Source organism: Podarcis erhardii, assembly GCF_964252035.2.
Source record: "Podarcis erhardii genome assembly, chromosome: 7".
NCBI classification, from domain to species: Eukaryota; Metazoa; Chordata; class Lepidosauria; order Squamata; family Lacertidae; genus Podarcis; species Podarcis erhardii.
The window spans coordinates 71534625-71555630 of NC_138511.1; the positions used below are offsets into that span (position 1 = coordinate 71534625).

At 46.3% G+C, this 21006-nt stretch overlaps 1 protein-coding gene and 1 long non-coding RNA gene across 4 annotated transcripts in view; one reads left to right on the top strand and one right to left on the bottom strand.

Annotated features, from left to right (window-relative positions):
• Positions 1-255: 255 nt before the first annotated feature.
• Positions 256-3907, bottom strand: LOC309346289. The gene is made up of 2 exons (XR_014158570.1): positions 3802-3907; positions 256-2940 (listed from the first exon to the last, which is right to left on the bottom strand). It is a non-coding gene; the product is annotated as an uncharacterized lncRNA (long non-coding RNA).
• Positions 3776-21006, top strand: part of HIVEP3 (HIVEP zinc finger 3) — a 245792-nt gene continuing 228561 nt past the window's right edge. For all 3 annotated transcript variants that reach the window (XR_014158298.1, XM_081868619.1, XM_081868620.1), the window contains exon 1: positions 3776-3931. The gene's annotated coding sequence lies outside the window, so the exon portion shown is untranslated. The remainder of the gene's footprint in view (positions 3932-21006) is intronic.

The following is a 21006-nucleotide window of genomic DNA, read 5'->3' on the forward strand; positions in this document are numbered from 1 at the left end:
CTCCATCAAAAGGTGGTGGACTCTTCTTCTTCACTGAAGGGTTTTAAACAGAGGTTGGATGCTCATATTTCAGGGATTCTTTAGCCATGATTCCCACATTGGGGGAGGGGGGGCCGGACTAGATGACCCTTGGGGTCCCTTCCAACTCCACATTTCTATGTTTTATGAACTGCTTAGTATTTTTTAAATCAAAAACTTCTGCAATTTATAAACTGCTTAATAGTTCAAAAAATTAAAAAGAAAACTCTCTGTATATTGTTGCATCATTTCATATTATGTTTTCTCACTGTAGATTATATCCTTGCAACCCATGCCAGGGCCTTTATAGAAAAGGGCGGATAAGAAATCTTATCACTGAAACATCTCTCCTTCCTTGGGGACCAGAGGCCTTGTGTTCTTCTCTTCCTTCCTCGCTTGGACGATCAGAGTAGCAGATTCCCAACCAGAGTCTGGAGCTGGTTAGGGAGAGCCTTGGTTGCACTTTCCCTTTCTCCCCGAGGCGTTGGCCAATCCCAAACCCCTTTTTGATGAAGGTTCTCTCGCCTGGATTGACACAGTGACCTGACACTGGGTGGACGAGAGCGAGGGCGCGCGCGAACCCAGGGGAGAAAGGAGGAACGGCAGCCGTCGGTGCCAAGATTTTGCTGAGCTCAGGCGCGCTGCCGCTGTAGCCAGCCGAGCAGAGGCTGTTGACATTTCCGGTTGCAATCCCGCAGCCAATTGGCGATCGCCGGAGCAGCGAGACACGGAATATGATAATTTCGTCCTGCTGAAGGAAAAAGAGAGAGAGAGACGGGCAAGCAGGGAGGGAAGAGGGAAGCAAGAAGAGAGAGAGGACACCCAGGGCTCAACTCCTATGAAGAGGGCCTTGGAAAAAACGCTCCCCGCAGCAGTATAATGCATTCTGCACATGCCCGGAAGCTACCTCGAATTTGAAAACAGATTCTGAACAGGTCTCCAAGTTCTCTTTGGAGTTCCTGCCCACCTGCTGCGGTCAACGGGCTCAGCAGACGCCCACCAACCCCAATTAGATGTGGTCACTTTCCAGGGCTGAGTTTTGATGTTGTTGGAAAACTGTCCCCAAACCACCACCTAGTGCCCCTCGAGGGCTCCGAGAAAGCTCTGGCGTGGCCGATGCACTCTGCACGCGCTCCGGGGGCCCATCCCCTCCCTGTCTTCTGGGCTGAGCTTTGGGCTCGAAACTAGGTCCGAAGCCTAAGGATTGCTGGGGAGGCCTGCGATTGAGGAATACACCCACCCAGCCACCCGCGAAAGATTGGGCGTTTGTGGGATGAGTCCGGTCCGGTGGTGGCTCGGCGGCTCGACGTGTGGCGCCGGAAGAGAAAGATGGAGCGGCCCTAGGGAGGCGTCGGAGCACGTGCCCGGAGAGTAGCTCAGGTCTTCGTCCAAGTTCCTTAAGGCGTCTCGGGCGGCACAGGGGCTTCGTGGCTTTTTCCCGGGACCTCATTAGGGTTGCTGAACAGTACAGAGGCGGCGATCCGAGCGCAAAGCGCGCGCTGCTCCACTAACCATCCTGACAATAAAAAGTGGACCCAGCTGGCGCATCGGTTTGGATCGCGACGGGTGGCCTGGCGGCTGATGTGGTTCTGGTGGCCAAATTTGGAGAGGCGGGGGGAAGAGAAAGGGGGAAATCCCCTCAAAAAGCACCTCAGCCTCCTTTTGACAGGGTAAGTTGTCCCTGAGGAGGGTGGTCGGTTTGCAACAACAAATGAACCTAAACCAAGTGGGTGGGTGGGTGGTTAGACTACAGCGGTCATTTTAATTGCCCCCCACACAATGAAAATGGGTGTGTGGACACGACGGAAGTAATCCTGCGTGTTGGTTTCCTAAGATTCTTGGGGTGGGGCAGAAATATGCTTTAAATGTGCGGTGGGTATAGTTCTTTTCGTGTGAGTGTCAATTAATGCTGCAATTTTACGCACACTTAGCAGAGAGCAAGTTCCATTAAAGTCATTAGGATTTACTTCTGCGTAGACATGTATAGGCTCTTGTTGCACGTACAGGATTGTGTTGTAGGGCCGCATACCAATAGGAGGCGACTGAGGATAACACCAGCAGCTGGGTGATACAGTTCTTAAACAGCGCAAGCCTAGCCATGCCTACTCAGACAAAGTCCTATTGAATTCACTCAGGAGTAAAACGGCAATCCGATACACGGCTACTTTGGAGTAAGCCCCGTTGAACTCTGTTGCAAGACAACTCAATTGCGAAGCAATCCTCTGCGTGGTTACTCGGATCGTAAACCCCACTGCACTCCACGGAACTTTACCAGGTAAATGTGCATAGGATTTCAGCCTTGTAGTGCAAGGCTATGTATATTTACTCGCAAGTAAGCTCCACTGTGTTCAGGGAAACTTACCCCCTAGTTAAGCGTAATACGTGTAAACGCATGAAAAAAATTCTGTGGCCAAGCCAAAAGAGATACAAGCGCAATTCTAGGCGCGCTTATGCAAAAGCAAATCCCCACTAGTTTGCTCAATGGACATTATTCTTCAGTCAATGGGCAGCCTGGTTGCGCCATGAAGTTGGATTGGATCCTTTGAATACAGCGGGGCTTCCTTCCGAGACATCAGGCGTAGGGATCGGCCTTTTGCTTTTGTTTTGTAAATGGACACGCTGAGGGATCGCAGCCTGAGCCTTGCACTGGAGGAAGTCCGCTACCACCAGGGCAATCGTGTGCATGCCTTACTTTGGAACCAAGCCCCATTGAGTTGAGCGGGGTTTGCTCCCAAGGAAGCGGATGTGAAGGATTGTCGCCTCCTCCTGCTTTGAAGTACAGTGCACTTCCATTGATAAATATCCAGAGGGCTCGACTGCTGAGGGTTTGGTGTTTTGTTTTCAATAATAATAAGGAAGTTGCATCAAATGCAAAGGGAGCTTACTTCCAAGTAGGACATGAGTGGAAAGTCTTCGAGACGGCTGCAAAAGAAGGAGAAAGTAACGCATTCGCTTCCCCGGCTCCTCCCCTCGCCACCCACGGTGCCCGCTTCTGGCGCTCAATGGCGTGGCACTAGCTTGGGTATTTTAGGCCAGCCAGCCAGCCAGGCTCCCCTCCCTCTCCACTAAAAGACCCGACACCCTCCACCTCCACCGGCCTCCCTTAAAAGGCTAATCGGTGTACTGTATCTTTAAAAGGTTCAAACCTCTTTCCAAAAGGCCTAGAGATAGCCGGGGGGTGGGGGAAGGAGAAAAAAAAAATGAAAAAGCCACTGCCGCGGAGATAGACGGAGAAGCTCGGCTGTTTTGCCTCTTAGAAGCAGAGGAGGCAAAGGAAAGCAAGCAGCAATTCCGATTGTGATGCGGCTTCTCCGGGCGGAATTTATTCCTCGCTGTCCAGAGGCGGCAGGAAGAAGCTTCCGCGTGGGCTTCTCCTTCTCCTTCTTCTCCAGCGTGGATTATTTTTATTCCGAAGAATAAAAGAGGAGGATTGGTTCCGGCTGGAGCATGCTCACAAACTGCACAATCTCCCATGATTAAGCTTGCCTAGGGTGTTGTGGTTCCCCCCCCTTCTTCTTCTTTTTCTCCTCTCCCCCCCTCCCCTCCTCTCTCTTTCCCACATTGATTTTGTTTTGAAGCTGAGCTACAAACCATCAGGGCAGGGTTGGGGGGGACGACCTGCCTTCCCCCTTCCTCCCTCGGAGAAAGAAAACATCGCGCGCCTTCTTCTCCCAGCAATATGACATAATAATCCCCATCCCCGATCCTCCCTCCCTCCCTCCCTCTCCCCCCACCACCTCTTTTTGAAACAGGTGTTATTAAAAAGAATAGGAAATAAGCTACCCGGCAGCTCAGCGGAACGCTTCCTCCAGGAGGGGAGAGCGAGGCTGCAGAGCCTCTCAGGAAATTGCCAGCATCGTGAGAATCGCAAAAGTGGAGGGGATCGGGCTCTGCTCGCAGCCAGACAGCCAAGGTAAGGCGATGGTGTTTCGCCCATTTATCTCGCTGCCCCCTCGTGCCGTTGTGTGTGTTTTGACTATTGCTGTTGCTGCCGCAGCCGCTGTTCCTCGCTGGTGGAGGGAGGCAGCAGCAGCAGCAGCAGCAGATTCCATTTTGCCTGGGCTTCTGAAGAGGTGTCAGGTTGCTTTTCTTCCTTTATATTTATTTATTTTAACAGGACGCTCCTCGCTGCCTTTCGGGACTGTTGTCAAGTGTGTGTGTGTGTGTGTGTGTGTGTGTGTGTGTGTGTGTGTGTCTCCCCTGGGTGGGTTTGAGCTTGCGAGGTGGCTCCTCTTGCAGGGCTGATGCCTGGGTGCCTGAAGTAACCTCTTGCGGTGTCAATCGGCGGCTGTTAACCCTCTCCGCGCCTTGCGCCCAGGAAGGCCTGCGCAAAGGTGGTGTTGATGTCGGTGGTCTATAGGGGGCTGGAGCGCGCGCCGGGGAGGGCAGCGATGTGTGTGTGTGTGTGTGTGTGTGTGTTGAGGGAATGTTTGAGGAGGCCTGCTGGCCACAGGAGGGCCAAAAACAAGTCTCAGGTGGGCGAATGATCTTGCAAAAACAAAACAAAACAAAAAACCGAAAGAAAAAAAAAGGGGTGGGTGGGTAGAAGGGAGAGAGCAGGAGGCAGAGAAGTGAGGCACACCAAGTTGCAAAGTGACCAGGCCTTCCTATGCAGCTCCACTTGCAGATATGTGCAGTTTTCCCCTTGCATACGGCTTGTGTGCGGAGAGGCTGGCGGTGCCTTTCGCCCTGTGCTTGTTGGGGAAATGTTGCCAGGAGCCTGCTGCCCTCCGCTGCTGCAGTGATCTGATCAAGGAGCCTTGTTGTGGATGCGCTGCTCCTCTGCTTGGTGTAGCCAGGCTTCCTTTATTTTGCTGGAGGTCTCTGAGTTACGTGGTTGTGTCTCTTGGTGTCAGGAAGAGGGGGGGCAGCTGCTAGTCCGGTGGGGGAAGGCTAAGGTTTACCTGGGAGCAAACCCCACTGAATACATTGGGGCTTACTTCTGAGTAGGCATGGGTAGGATTGCGCTGTAAGCTCCTCTCCCTGCAGCCCCCCATGAGTTGAGTGCAAATGACTGACCACAGAGGAAATGTTTCCCTCCTGCTGGTTGTATTTGGGTTCCTGAGCGCAGATGTGCGGCCTTGGCTTCAGTGTACTGCACCTGGTGGTGGGTTCTGACTCTTGTGCTTCATGCTCTATCTCTGTCCAGGCACCCCTGTGTCTCCCCCCACTCCATTGGCCCACCACCAAAGCTGCTGGATATGATCTTATCCAAGAGACATCTAAGCAGCATTCAGACATTTGGGCTTTGCATTCACCGGGGGTCGAATTCCAGGATCTTGTCCTGTGGGAAGATGCTCCTGAAAGCCCTGCAGAAGGAGATGGCAACCTTTATCCACCAACCTCATGCAGTACCTGCTTGACTGCCTATCTTTACCCATGCATGAGATTTCCCCCCCTCCCCACCTTCCTTTTTCCCTGCTGGGTTTCAAGGGAACTGCAAAGCTGTGATTGCAGCAGTGACTGCAGAGGGCTGTTCTCAGTTGGAGGTAAAAAAAAAAAAGGGCACCAGAGTGCACAATCTGGCAAGTCGATTGTTGGGTGGTAATTGGCCCAGTTATTACATAACAAGAGAGAGGCAGATACAATGTAAGCAAAGTTGTACCTTATACTGTATTGGATTAATGAGAACTCCATGTAAGAGGAAAAAGGGGCTTGCTTTTTTCTGATCAGTTAACCATTTCCTGTTAGGGTTTACCATACACATGACTGTGAACGACAGGGGATATACAGTGGTACCTCGGGTTACATACGCTTCAGGTTACATACGCTTCAGGTTACAAACTCTGCTAATCCAGAAATAGTATCTCGGGTTAAGAACTTTGCTTCAGGATGAGAACAGAAATCGTGCTCCGGCGGCACGGCAGCAGCGGCAGGCCCCATTAGCTAAAGTGGTGCTTCAGGTTAAGAACAGTTTCAGGTTAAGAACGGACCTCCGGAACGAATTAAGTACTTAACCCGAGGTACCACTGTATTCTGCTGGCAAAACGAATGTCCCTAAAGGCGCTTTTAACAAAACAAATATAGGCTTATTGTCGTCCTAACCTGCGTCTTCATAGAAAAGTCACCTGAGCCTATTGTCTCCACCGAGGTGTTCATTACACTTGGTAAACAAGGAGTAGGCCGGGGATGTGGATCATGTGACCCTCCAGGTTTTGGACTGCGAGTCGTGCCACCCCTTGCCATTGGCCCTTCTGGCTGAGCCTGATGGGAGTTTTGGTCTTGCAGGTGTTGTTAGACACCAAGTTCCTCCATCCCTAATCTAGGCAAATTTATCACATGCTTAGTAACAGAGTGTAAAACCACATTTGGTAGAAGGTCACAGTCTGGCTGCCAGCATTTGGGTCTTCAGCAGGGGAAACGTTTGATGTTGGTTAGCACCAGAGTCATTAAAGATGCCTTTAAAAAAAGTTTGTATTGCTTAGTTTAAATGATTGCATTGTTCCTTTTGTTGAATATAACCCTCACAAGGAGTTGGATCCAGCATGAAACCCATTGGGTCTTTTTGTAATGTAACCTGCCTCTGCAGTTACAGTGGTACCTCGGGTTACATACGCTTCAGGTTACAGACTCCGCTAACCCAGAAATAGTGCTTCAGGTTAAGAACTTTGCTTCAGGATGAGAACAGAAATCGTGCTCCGGCGGCGCAGCAGCAGCAGGAGGCCCCATTAGCTAAAGTGGTGCTTCAGGTTAAGAACAGTTTCAGGTTAGGAACGGACCTCCGGAACGACTTAAGTACTTAACCCAAGGTACCACTGTATTGGTATTTGTAGATTTTCTGATCCATTGTGATGATGTGTGTGCTGGGTGGTGCAGACCTCTGGCCAGGGACATTTACATGAGCAAGTATCCACCCATTTATCTGTTTTATTTGTGTGTCGATTTTCTACCCCCCCCCAAAAAAATCCATGCTCAAAGCGGCTTGCAACAAAGAAACAGGGATGTATTTCAAATAAACACAACAAAGTAAATTTCATAATAACATAGCAAAACAATAGCATAGTAACAGTTTCATAATGGCATAGCAAAACAACAACAACATCACAATGGTTACTAGCCATGGTGATAGCAACTACTGTATTTTTCCGTGTATAAGACTAGGTTTTTTTCCCTAAAAAATAATATCAAAAATTAGGGGGCATCTTATACATGGGGCCATCTCCCCCCATTTTCTTAAATCTGAGTCCCCCAAAATAGGGGGCGTCTTATACATGGGGGTGTCTTATAGATGGTAAGATATGGTATATGCATATTATGAACGCATAAGTGGAGGACTCCTGCATCCAGGATGAGCTGCCCCCTTGCATTTTTTGTAGCCAATATTTGCGTAATTGGTACTGCTGCCATTCCACGAGTTGAAGGGCAGGTTGCTAACCATTAAGGTCATAAGGTAATAAGGTCCATGAAATTGTTCTGATGTCAGCTGTGTTCAGTGAGTCCCATGCCTGAATTCTGAACTGCAACTGTACTTCTTCAGGGGAACGCTATCATTTTATAATAACTTCTTAGTTTTGCCAAAAGGAACTGAATATGTCCCTGTTTTTAAGATGGGACAATTCTCATTCTCTCTCTCTCTCTCTCTCTCTCTCTCTCTCTCTCTCTCTCTCATTCTCTCTCTCTCTCTCCATCCATCCACACCATACGCTTAAAAGAGCCATGCCTTCCCACACAGAATCCCGGGAACTGTAATTCGTTAAGGGTGCTGAAAATTGTCAGGAGACCCCTATTCCCCTCACAGAGCTACAGTTCCCAGAGCTCCCCAGGAAAGAAGATTGGCCTTCTGAGAACCGTAGCTCTGTGAGGGAAATTGGGAATCTCCTAACAACTCTCGGAACCTTTAACTAACTACAGTTCCCAGGATTCTTTGGGAGAAGCCGTGGCTGTTAAATATATATAATAGTGCTTTAGGTGTATTGTATCATATGAGCTCTGTGCTGCAGAGCCCACCAGGAGCCATATTGGAGTTGTCTTCCGTCTTGGCTTGCCTGCCTTTAAATACCTGCAGGAGAGCCTTGCAAACTCCCACTTCCTGTCTTCGTCTCCAGTTTCCTGTAGGAACATGGCTGGCATTGCCATGGTAACATGGCTGTGCTGTTCCTTCTGCTGACTTGGCTGAGGCCCATCATTGCCATGGCAATGGAAGACATGGTGGCTCTTTTGCCATTGGCCTAGTGTTCCAGGAGACTCTCTTGGTCCACCAGGAGAGGATGGAATTGGGGACAGTACACTTTTTTGCTACAATTGGTGCCACAAAGTTTCAGTTATCTGCAAAAGGTAACTGCACCGTGCTCTTGTATGCATGGGTGTTATTTTATCACTGCTATGCCCCAGGGGTTCTGTACAATACCCTCCAACACTTTGAAGCCCAAATATGGGAGACCATCTTCCCATTCTTTTAACTGTGAGAGCATGGCCGCCATTTTGGTTGCTGTGATCTCGCGTGATTTGGTTGCAGAATCCCAGCAACCAAAAATGGCTGCCATTCTCTCACAATAAAAAACAGAATGTTCTGTTTTTTTTCTGGGACACTTGCGGGGTATGTGGTATAGTTCAGCCTTCCCCTAAATGTTGCCAGCTGGTGCTAATGCGAATTGTAGTCCAAAACATTTGGAGGGCAACAGTTTGCAGAAGGCTGGAGTAGTAGTGCTTAGAGTATCTGATGAGGACCTAGGACCAGAGAGACCCAAGTTCAAATGCCAAGTCAGTAATGAAGTGGGTGGCCTTAGATCAGTTGCTCCTCCCTTGCTGAAGCTACCTCACAGAATTGTTGTAAGGATGTAAAACGTAATCCATAGTAAAGCAAATAAATTCCTTTCCAAAGTAACTCAAATTCTGTCTCACAGATTGTTGTGACTTGTACATTTCATGCATTTGCTTGTATTTATTTTACATACCGGTCATTTATTTTGTTTCAATAGCTCTGGGAAGGTACAATCTAGCTATGAAGTCCTTGCCACCAAAAGCTAGTGGCATCTTTAGCTTCTGCAATTTCCACACAAACAGTCCACATATGCTGAACCCGCCTCAACATCCTTAAGGGCCAGAAACAGGTAGCAAACAAAAACAACAACAATAATGAAAACTTCACAGGATGCTGTGTTTTGCTGTTTATAACGCTGTGATTATGTAGCATGATGGAAGAATCTGTGCAGCCTTGAGTGAGTAGCCACTCCTTGTTTCTTTATTGTTTCCATTATTTCCCTAAACAGCTGGCGACCTGAGTTTGGGAAACCCTGGTCTAACCGAACAAAGTGGAGGTTTGCTTGTGGTTCAGTGTACAGTGATTACACTGAATCACAGGTGAAACGGCACATTGTGCATTCCAGCTAAGGGAGGTTTGCCTGTGATTCAGTGTAATTGCTGAATATTTATTCTCAAATATATTGTAGGCTTAGGAACATAGAAATATAGGAAGCTGCCTTATGCTAAGTCAGACCATCTAGTTCAGTATTGTCAACACGGACTGGCAGCAGCTCTCCAGCATTCCAGACATGGAATCTTTTCCAGTCCTACCTGGTGATGCCAGGGATTAAAGCGGGAATCTTCTGCATGTTCTCTACCACAGAGCTAAGTTCTAACCAAAGTCTCTGCGTTCCATCCAGCACCGAACAACGGTGGTTTTGCAATTGATTTCAGCTGGCAGTAGATTGGGCCCCAGTTTCTTCTTTTTTCTCTCGTAGAATAACAGTGACTTTGCTTGATGATGCTCCTTAGGCATCCATGTTCCCTAAAGTATTAAGGAAAACATTAACTTGGAACATGGTTGTGCAATTTTGCTTTCTGACTCTTTGACGAAGTGACAAGCTGCCTTTTGTGTGGCTTTGAGTTTGGCAAAACAACCGTCATCTTCTGGCAACGGCGCTGCTGGGTCAGAAAGTCTGCAAGTGTCTTATTGCTCCACAAAACCTGAGAGCCTAAACTGGAAGCCTTGCATGCCAAGTGTCACATCCTTTAGCCAGAAGAGACTGCGTGATGTCGAATGGCTCATGACTGCCTAAGTTCTGGTCCATCAAAAGGCTTCAGAAAACTGCTCCGGGTTCATAGCAGGGGCAGTCAGAATGAGGGCCACTAACTGACTGCTGATTCAGGACTTTAAATTGTGCTCTTATATCAAATTTCCTTTTCTGTGTATACTGTAATGTTTTACTGTTGCTATGGCCATTGGCTAATGCGAATAAAGTTTTATCTATCTAAACTGCTCCGGGTGGTTAGAATTAAAAATTCATCCCTGATTCTGGATGCTGCTCCAGCAGACACTTCTGTTTCCTCACTCTGCTGAATGGTAGGGCCGGACCCTTTAGACAATTGATGGGCTCTCCTTTCGCCTCACACTAGATCACACTTCAAGCAGCCTCCTCTTGGTTTCTGTATGGGTCATGTATACAGTGGCCATATCAACAGTTAGGTCCTGCTCATTTCCTAGGAGAAAGGAGGATAATATGGTGAGAGGAACAGTTTTTTATCTCAATTGCTAAAGACAATATGCCTCCGAATTGCTGGGTAAAACAAGTGTGAACAGTGCTGTTCCACTCACATCACATTCCCCATGGGCATCTGGTTGGCTCTTAACTTTATGTATTTCTCCTTGGGCTCCTTGGAGGAAGGTAGAATATGTGCAATTAATAATCCGATTATAATCCTGAGCAGCTCTCCACCCTGTTTCAAATGGATGCTCCATTGTCAGTGTTGCCCATAATCTTTTTCTTCTGAAGGTGGTAGGGGTGCATTAGGACAAATGTGTAAAACAGAAAAAGTTGTGGATTGTGCTGCAATTCAGGAATCTCCCGGAAAGTCACTTTTTATAGGGGACACTGGGGGGGGGGGGGACTAAATTCCAACTCATTTGGTTGGAATGCAACTTGCTAACATAAAAGTGAAAGCATGCCCTGACAATGCCGAGTGGAAGTGCTAGCTGTGATTTTGTACATCTTGAGTATTTATTACCGTGTTACATAACAGAAGCGTGATGGGAAGGAAACACTTTTTTAATTCCGAAGTCTGAATATCTTCCTACGTTCTGTAGACGCTGGTTGCCTACCAAAGTCCCAGATTTTGAAACTGATATTAACTCTGCAAAGAGCAGATAATATTAATCTAATATCTAATCATAATGGTTTAATAGGAAAGCTGGTAATACAGGGTTGGATCTTGAGCACTGTTTGCAGAAGGAAGGTGGCAGAAGTAGAAGCTCTGTTAAGAACACCCTATTCAACCATTAAGGGGAAATGAAACACCCTTGAAAATCATTGGGGGGGGGGAGAATAAATTTCTCTAATTCTTTTTTGTGTGTGGTGGGGCTGTTGGTGGGGGGCTAATATGAGGTAGCCAAGAGTTTCCCAGTTTTTTTTTACCCCCTGCTGCTTTCAGCAGTGGAAGGCAATCTCTGCCCTGCTGGCCATTGGAATGCACTGGGAATCTCTTCCCAGCTGAAACACATTGGAAACCACACTACATTACCTTGTGTTCTCAAGGCAGTCTGGGAAGTGTGGTTGGTGGGAAGGAGCACAAGGTTCTCTCTGCAGTTTCCCATCATCCACGCTTACTGGTGAGACCCAATGAGATAAGTGGCGACCTCCTTTGGAAGACTGGAGAAATTCCAAGCAAAACAGCAGAAAATTGGTTGCCGATTTGCATGTGGGTAATTTTGTCAGAAAACAGGAGGGAGTGGGAAATGTTGGACTCCTGGATGGGAGTCTTCTCTTTCCCTCTGCATTTCAAGAAGCCTCTCCTAAGGGTCTGAGGGCAAAGTTGACTGTGTGGCATCTAGAAGAGGGAATGCTTGTAAGCGCTGAGTTCACCTTGACTGTCCATGATGTGGACTTTTCTTTGCCCATCACTAGAGAAACAGCATAGAGCTGCTCACCACCACTGACTATGGTCAGCAGAAGCTGCAGAGACACCATCAACCAACTTGTCCACAACCCTTGAAAATGTATGTTGGGTAAAGGTAAAGGGACCCCTGACCATTAGGTCCAGTCATGACCGACTCTGGGGTTTCACTTTACTGGCCGAGGGAGCCGGCACACAGCTTCTGGGTCATGTGGCCAGCATGACTAAGCCACTTCTGGTGAACCAGAGCAGTGCACGGAAACACCGTCTACCTTCCCGCTGGAGCGGTACCTATTTACACTTTGATGTGCTTTCAAACTGCTAGGTTGGCAGGAGCAGGGACCGAGCAATGGGAGCTCACTCCATCATGGGGATTTGAACTGCCAACCTTCTGATTGGCAAGTCCTAGGCTCTGTGGTTTAGACCACAGCACCACCCGCATCCTATATGTTGGGAGACAAGTCTTATTTTATAAACATTTGAAAAAGGCAAATCTGGTTAGACCTCCCGTGATTTTTAAAGGCAACATGACCTCTGGAAACTATAGGGGGTAGAAAAGAGATCAGTGGCGGATCTGCACATGATTTGCCGGTTGAGAGTCATTTGTTCAAACTCTAGTATTTCCAATTTTGAGAAAGGCTCTGGTAGCCAGTGATGAGACAGAGAAAGACCTCTGCTTCAGACCTTGGAGAGCTACCATCTGTCAATGTGGACTAGGCTAGATGGATAAATAGTCTGACCTAGTATATGGCAGCTTCTTACTTCAGTCCATGGGTTCTTCCATGCTTCTTTCGTTGGATGCTTAGGGATTTTGTTGGTGTACTTGTTACTAGGTATGACTGAATCCGTCAGTTTCAGTTTCTGTGTCTCTCTTTATCCCCCCCCCCAATCTTAAATTTAGTTTGGTACATACCCATATAAGCTTGGAATTTATTTTCTTAAAAGAAGTCATACAAATCCAGCAGCACTTTTTACTGTGCAATTCCCCCTAATATAATGCAATTCTGTATGCTGTTTCCCCTAATGTAATGCAGTTCTGTGTGCTATTTTCTCCAATATATGCACTCACTTACACACATACCTGCATTTTTATACACTTGGAGAACTGCATTGCAGAATTCTGAGAAGTGTGAATTTAGAAGGTATCAGTTTGCATATTTTTCCTACATCAAATTTCTCTTGTCATACCTTCATGCCCATCATGTTTTCTCTCTGAGTTGCTTGCAAAGGTTATATTGATGTTTGTTTTAGCTGCATTTATACCCCACCTTTCTGCCAGGTGCTCAAGGTGGTATATTTTGGTATCCAGGTGCTTTCTGATACTCTCACTTGCTTAGCTTCAACCAGGTGGTTCCATTCTGTGCAACCTTCAGATTTCTCCTTCCAGGGGCCAATGAGGTTGCATGGCCTCATGGCCTATTTTATTTAGAAGTAAGGAAGAGAGAGGGCAGGGCAGCAGCTGTCTGCATCCTACGCTATGACTGTACTTGGAACAGTAGGGGCATTGATACTTGTGAGTTGACAGAGTTCACTCCTAGGCTTACAAATTGCCGCCACTCTGGTTGCCTGGGCAAGTGAGATTTGCCCCCAGGTGCCCAAAGACGGGGGACACTTTAGGATTAGAGGTTGAGGCTTTATTTTTAAAGAGCACAATTGGTGTAGATTTTGTTGGGCTAGTAGCATGCATGGCAAGACACTCTCTCTTCAAAGAAAACTCTCACCACAAAAATATCCTGTCCTTCCTCCATCATTCTTAAGATACTGATATACTACTTTAGGTACCTAAAATGAAAATTTGAAACTCCCGCTGCTCTGCACTTGGTTAATGATAAGAGTTGGAGGTGAGAAAATATCATGCTTTCTGTAATAAGCTATCCATAGCAATTGCTTCAGGTTAAAGGCTGCTGCTGGTGGGTGGCGCTGTGGTCTAAACCACAGAGCCTAGGGCTTGTCTATCAGAAGGTTGGCAGTTCGAATCCCCACAACGGGGTGAGCTCCTGTTGTTCGGTTCCTGCTCCTGCCAACCTAGCAGTTCAAAAGCATGTCAAAGTGCAAGCAGATAAATAGGTACTGCTCTGGCGGGAAGGTAAACTGCGTTTCAGTGTGCTGCTCTGGTTCACCAGAAGTGGCTTAGTCATGCTGGCCACATGACCCAAAAGCTGTACGCCGGCTCTCTTGGCCAGTAAAGTGAGATAAGCGCCGCAACCCCAGAGTCATCCGCGACTGGACCTAACGGTCAGGGGTGCCTTTACCTTTACAAAAGGCTGCTTGGCTTCTTCAGTGTTTCCCCCCCACACCCTCCCACAATCTTGCATATTTGTGTGCAGGAGATTCTGGTGGACTTTTGCCTTCCTCTGTTTCCAGCCTGAGACATGGATCAATCTAGAGATGCTTTGCTAAACTTGTTTTGCCTTCAAGTATTGAGTGTTGGATTCCCTGCTCCTTGTTGCTTGGGTGTGATTATTTCTTGGACTACTCGTCGCTATTGCAAGAGTTACTAGGAGTGATAAAAAGCTGCAGTTGGTGGGGCATGGGTGAAATGAAATTGCCTTGCTTCCAGTAGGAATGTGACAAGTGCCAGCCAGAAGTGTGCAGTCACTGCAAGATTTGCTTTGCCTCTGTAGCCTTTGGAAGCAGCCCGATCTGTTTTGGATCCATTCGGTGTCATTCCAGTTCAATTCTTTACTTCGGTCCTCATCTGGTCTGCTAAATCCAAGCTCTGTTTCATTTCCACTGTGAGTATAATGTGGAATCTAAGCGTGGATATAGCTTGCTTTCCTTTTCCCATTTGAAACTTGTAGGCAAGGCAGCACAAGGGAAACCCCACATAGAGCACATTTTTTGCATTCAAACTTGCGCACTGCTTTGATAAGCTTGTGACAAGCACTATATAAATACTGCAATAAAGCAAGGAACAGAAATAAACCCATTTTGTTGCCAGGGTTGCAATATCCAAATGATGGAGTTAACCCACAAAGTACCCCCCCCCCAGAAAACAACCTTGGCAAATCTGCTGTCTTTGTGCCTGAATTCTGCTGCTGGATGCGGCCACCACATTTGATCACAGCAGAAGATCCATCCATGTACCTTCTAAAACTGTATGGGAAAAAATGACATACCTGTCCTTCAGAGGAGCACACCTGAAAAATGATCCTAAAAGCTTGAAAATAATAATTGTGCAGTCAAAGTCCCTTACTGCCCTACACAAGCTTGTAATTTTGCACAGGGTATCACATTTGCCATCTGGGGGTAAGGAGAGATGCCCTTTCCAGGATACTCCATTTCTGTTTCCCCTCCCTGCAGTGGACACACGGTATTAGCCACAAGCTGTTTTTAGGATCTCCCCCCTCCCGTTTTGTTTTTAATTTCTTTTGGAGGGGTTGCTTTTGCAAATCTTGGGATTCCTTCAAATCTTCTGACACTCCCCTCTTGTGCCATTTTTAGCTACAGAAGGGTCGGTGTTTGGAGACTTGAGTTTGCTATTGGGACCTATGCATTAAGGACGCTGTAGCCCTCATACAATGGCAACCACTTCCGGAGGGTCCCACGACCACATTTTAGCATTTTAAAATCACGACTAAGCGCTGAAGCTGTTTTAAGCCGCTTAAGCCAACCTTAAACCCCCAGATCAGCTAAACAGCTTGTACCAATAAAATGGCTTAGAGTTTCCTAAGCACCTTAAACAGATCTAAAGCTTTAGTATAAGACTGTGACCAAACTAGAGCATGGCGTTTAGCTTCTCGGTGACACCAGAGGGCCTTACCCAGCTAAGCCAACTAATTACAGAACTGAGACCCTCTCCCCTGGGTTTTTAAAGGCCAGATGTTTAATCAACCAGAGGGATGCAAATACACATTGCAAGTCTATATACGTGCTTAACCCAGCCCCATATTTAACTGCAGGAGTAGCTGAATGTTGCATAGGGTTACAAATTCTCTAGGAGCACACTGTTAGACACTGTGAGAACTAGATTCAGTGACTAGATAGGCCTTTGGTCTGATTCAGCAGCACTGTTCTTATGCCATGTTCTTAATAGTCCCTGACAAAGACTTGGGCTCTGAAGCTCAAGCTTTCTGCTTCCAGTAGCAGCCAGTCAAGTGCCTATGGGAATTCACAATGCAGACTTCAAGCCAATGCCTACTCCCTGGCCTTTGTCCTTTTCACCTGGTCATTGGAGATAGACTCCCTGTGAATATGGAGGCTTTATATAAACTGTTGAGGCAGATAGTCTTTTTGAGGGACCTGTCCTCCACGAATCTGTCTGGTCCTTTAAAAAAGCCATCTAACGTAATGCCATCACTGTAAGTTAATTATTCACTGTCTGAAGTAGTGCTCTTTTGTCAATCCTGAATGTGTTGTCAATTAACTTAATTGAGTGACTGAGAGCTGTGTGATGAGAGAGGGAGGAAAAATTCTCTCTGTGCTGTCTGAGGGCTAGCCATAGCCTTATAAACCTACATAATACCTCAGTTTTGTTTTCCTCCCTGTTGTATCTATAAATTATTGTTATGATTAATTATTATTTGGCATTGTTTGGCCAAAAGGACCCCCAAAGCTGTGAAAATTTATATTAAATTACACGCAGCGGTTCTCAACCTGTGGGTCCCCAGATGTTGTTGGACTACAACTCCCATCATCCCTGAGCTCTGGCCTTGCTAGCTAGGGGTGATGGGAGCTGTAGTTCAACAACATCTGGGGACCCACAGGTTGAGAAAGGCTGAATTACAGTAAAAATACAGCGGTACCTCGGGTTAAGAACTTAATTTGTTCTGGAGGTCCGTTCTTAACCTGAAACTGTTCTTAACCTGAGGTACCACTTTAGCTAATTGGCCTCCTGCCGCCGCCGCACTGCTGCTGCACTTTTTCTATTCTCATCCTGAAGCAAAGTTCTTTTCCCGAGGTACTATTTCTGGGTTAGTGGAGTCTGTAACCTGAAGCGTCTGTAACCTAAAGTGTCTGTAACCCGAGGTACCTCTGTATTATATCTATGTATTACATTTACATTCCCCCTTTCTCTTCAAGTTGGGGAATTTCTCCCCCTTTCCATTTTATCCTTACAACAGCCCTGTGAGGTAGATGGCGACTGGCCCAAGGTCACCCAGGGAGTGTTTATGGCTGAGTGGGGGTTTGAACTGTGGTCTGCTAAGTCTTGGTCCAGCACTCTTAACTGTCAAACTACCCTGACTCTTTCTTTCACTTTAAACAGTAGTAATACAGTAGATCAATCAAATATACAAATGTAAGGTGACAATATCAGGAGATAAGAATAAAATACCCCCCGATGCATCAGAAAGAGAAGGAGGGACTATAAAACCCTCACACACCACAGCCTTTGCGGTCATCTGATATGTATCTACTTATTCCCATTGAGTTTATTGCAGGAGGGCTGCAGGTTAGTGGTAGATCACATGTTTTGCATGCAAAAGGCCTCAAGACTCAAACCCTGGAGTAGGGGATTCCTGGGAATATTGCCTGCCCAAAATCTTGAGGAGTTGCTGTTGATCATTGTCAACAATATTGAGGACTGGGGATGGGGGGGAGGGAAGAGACATTTGATTCTGTTCATGCTGAAAGGCAAATATATCAAAGCTGCACTTTTCAAAACAGTAGGAGAACTGAAACACAGCTGTCCTTCAAAATTTCCACTGGAACGAATTTTGCGATGCAGCTCTGGTGCCAAACAGTGCTTACAGAAATGCATCTACTAGGTAAAAAGTAGGGGGGGGGATGAAAGTTTAGTAGTGAAAATGGCTTGCAGAAATGCATGGTATTAGGAGAAATTGCTTGTAAAAATGTATGCACAGAAAAAAAGGGTTATTAGGAAAAAAAATCATGTTAAAATACCGAAGAAACTTCATTAGTGTTTTCTTTGAGGGGAGCGAAAATCACAAATTGCTGCAGAAATGTGGAGAACTGAATTTAAAATGGGGGTGGGAATAGAAATTGAGAGAACCAGAATTCACAGAGCCTTACACCCCTACTGAAGATTAGATTGACCAGTGGTTTGACTTGGTATCCGGGACCTTCATATACAGTAGACGCTCGGGTTGTGAACATGATCCGTGCGAGAGGCAAGTTCACAACCCGCAGTGTCCGCAACCCACAGCACCGTGTCTGCGCATATGTGGGTTGCGCTTCTGCGCTTCTGCGCATGCGCAAAGCATGATTTAGTGCTTCTGCGCATGCGTGAGCGCCAAAACCTGGAAGTAACCCGTTGCGGTACTTCTGGGTTTTGGCGCGCCCGTAACTCAAAAACACGCAACCTGAAGCGTCTGAAACCCGAGGTATGACTGTATTCTAGTAAGCCCAAATCCCAGAAAAGTATGTGTGGGATTGTGACCAGAGTTGGCCCTGGGTGAAATAGCGCTCTGGACTGGGAGTGCCTTTGGCACTCATCACCCCCCCACCTCATCCCGGTCACTTTTGCAGTATTCCCAAGTTGTGTGACTTCTGCAGATTGCAAAACCTAGCAGTGTAACAGAGAGACCCTACTGGTCTCACGAGATGCCCGGCAGTACATAGATGATACCAAAGTTGAGCAGCATCTTCCCAAATGTCTGGGCAGCACTACGAACTCTCCTGACATTTCCAGATACAGTTGTCAGTGGTGAGGGTGCTTCCTCAAATTTGAAGCTCATCAAAATGTACTGGTTATCTGTTATGGCGGGCGAGAGGCTCGCATCACAGGCTAACCAATCCATTCTGACTGAAAAGCTCCTGAAACCTGTTTTTCTCAGCCACTCAGCTGCAGTTTGCACAAACCAAAGCTTTACAAGTTTACTTTCTGCATGGGGTTATTGCACTGGGGCAGTGGTGGGGGAAAGCTTTGACATGCTAGATGTTACTGAACTAAAACTCCCATCGGCCCCGGCAAGCATAGTCAGTGTTCAGGGATGATTGGAGTTGTAGTTTATCAACATCTGGAGGGTCAAAGGGTCTCCACATCTGCGCTAAGCAAGTCGATGGAACGATTGCAGGTTTTACTTTTGCTTAGTTTTGTAGCAATCAGTTTTTGGAAGCATTCTTTATTTCAGGAAATCCATCACCCGAGATAGCAACATTTTCATATACAATTTATTTTAACGTTATCCCATTTTCATGCCTTCCCTGCTGAGTTATATTGAAGTGTTAGTTAGCTGCTGTTTATCATTTTATACAAGGTAGATTGACGGCCTTGACAAAGTTTGTTTTTGCAATGAAACTGTTTTATTTTTTATTAGAACTAAAGACAACATTCCCCATTACTTCAGCAGGGTATTTTGGATTTGTTACATTATTTATCTTCATAATGTGGACAAGGTGGTTGCATTTTTATCTTTGAAAATGATAAATAAATGTTATAAAGGAAATAATTTTGAAACTGGTCTCTTAGAGCTGTCTCTCATTATTGTTGCTTGGTCATGTCAACTCAGTCAACCCATGTTCTGCTAATTTTTAACAAAAACAAAACAGAAATTTTCTATTAAATATATACAGTGTGTGTGTGTGTGTGTGTGTGCGCGCGCGTGAGAGAGAGAGAGAGAGAGAGAGAGAGAGAGAGAGTGAGTGTATATACACTATATATATAGGTCAAACTTATGGAGGGTGTCTTAGGAGCTGTATGATGCTGTGGATCTCTGGGGCAAAGAGGGAAGTCTCTTCTTGGTTGCTTTTCTATATTTCTGGCAGAGAGCTCTGCCACTGTTGACCTTTGGCCATCGTTATTAATGGGGATGTAGCAGGGGAACATTTAGAGCCACGCGATGTAAGACATTTACCTTTTCTGGATTTCCTCCTGCACCATTCCAGAAGATCAGCCCTGCAACTGGTTTACTGATTTCCCCTTCCTCTAGAACAAATGGAAGAGAGAAAATACTGCCCGAGAAAGCAGAAAAGGTTAAAAAACCACCCCACCTCCCTCGTTGGTGATCACCTGTCCAGGATTTGGACTTTGTGGTTCTTTCCTTGTCCTGTTGAAGTTCATATTGGAGATTAGTATCCAGACAACTTGCAGATGAGGAGTGGAGATGATGGATTATTGTCCCTGACCATCGGCTATGTTGACCAGGTGTGATGGGGGTAAGAAGGCAACAACATCAGGAGGGCTACAGTTTTCCCACCCCTGCTGTAGAGGTTTTTTTTGTGTGTGTGTTTTGGTTTTGGTTTTGAATACCCTGCTTTCTTCACTCTCTCTCTTTGCAAAGAGTACACTCAACCAGCAATGAGCTCAGCTTGCCACCTCTGCCAGTTTGGTGCCCAGGGTGAGCACCCACCCCTAAGGCCGACACTGATTGGTGCTTTAGAGTTGACGGATTGGAAACTGGTCTAATCCTCTGATCATTCTTTTAAAAGCTGCTTTAATAATTTAATAATAATAATTTATTATTTATACCCTGCCCATCTGGTGGGGCTTCCCCAGCCACTCTAGGCAGCTCCCAACAGAATATTAAAAACATGATAAAAGATCTGACATAAAAAAAATCCCTAAACAGGGCTGCTTTCAGATGTCTGCTAAAAGTCAGATAGTTGTTTATTTCCTTGACATCTGATGGGAGGGTGCCCCTACCAAGAAGGCCCTCTGCCTGGTTCTCTGTAACCTCACTTCTCCCTTTTGTTTACCTCCTTCAGCTATGCAATACTGTTTTTGAGATGGGGTAACCGGAACCATACACAGCATTCTAAATTTGGCTGGACACGGATTTATATAATGGCAACATACTTGCTGTATTTCACTGCAAGAAGAGGCAGCGTAATAAATGCTTTCTTGAAAGGAGCTAAAAAGGGCATCTCTTCCATGCAAGTCATAATGAAGAAAGGATAGTTGGATAGAAATTCATTATGCTATCTTATTGGTCAGCTATGACTGGCAGTGCTAGAAGATGCAGTATTATTGCATGACAATAGCAAATGTTGGGAAAAAAGGTTCTCCCTACCTCAGGTTAAGTATTTATCAATCTGTAAAATGAAAAGAGATGCACTGCAATCAGAAGGGTTGGACACTGATGTCTGGGAAATGTACCTGAACTTATTTTTATTTTTAAAATATAGAAGAACTGAATGTGAAGCCAGGTGTTTAATAGTTGGACCTTGCATGGGGATCTCAGGGCCAATATGGCGCTGTGTGTGTGTGTGTGTGTGTGTGTGTGTGTGTGTGTGTGTTTTAAACCCACTTCCTAGCAT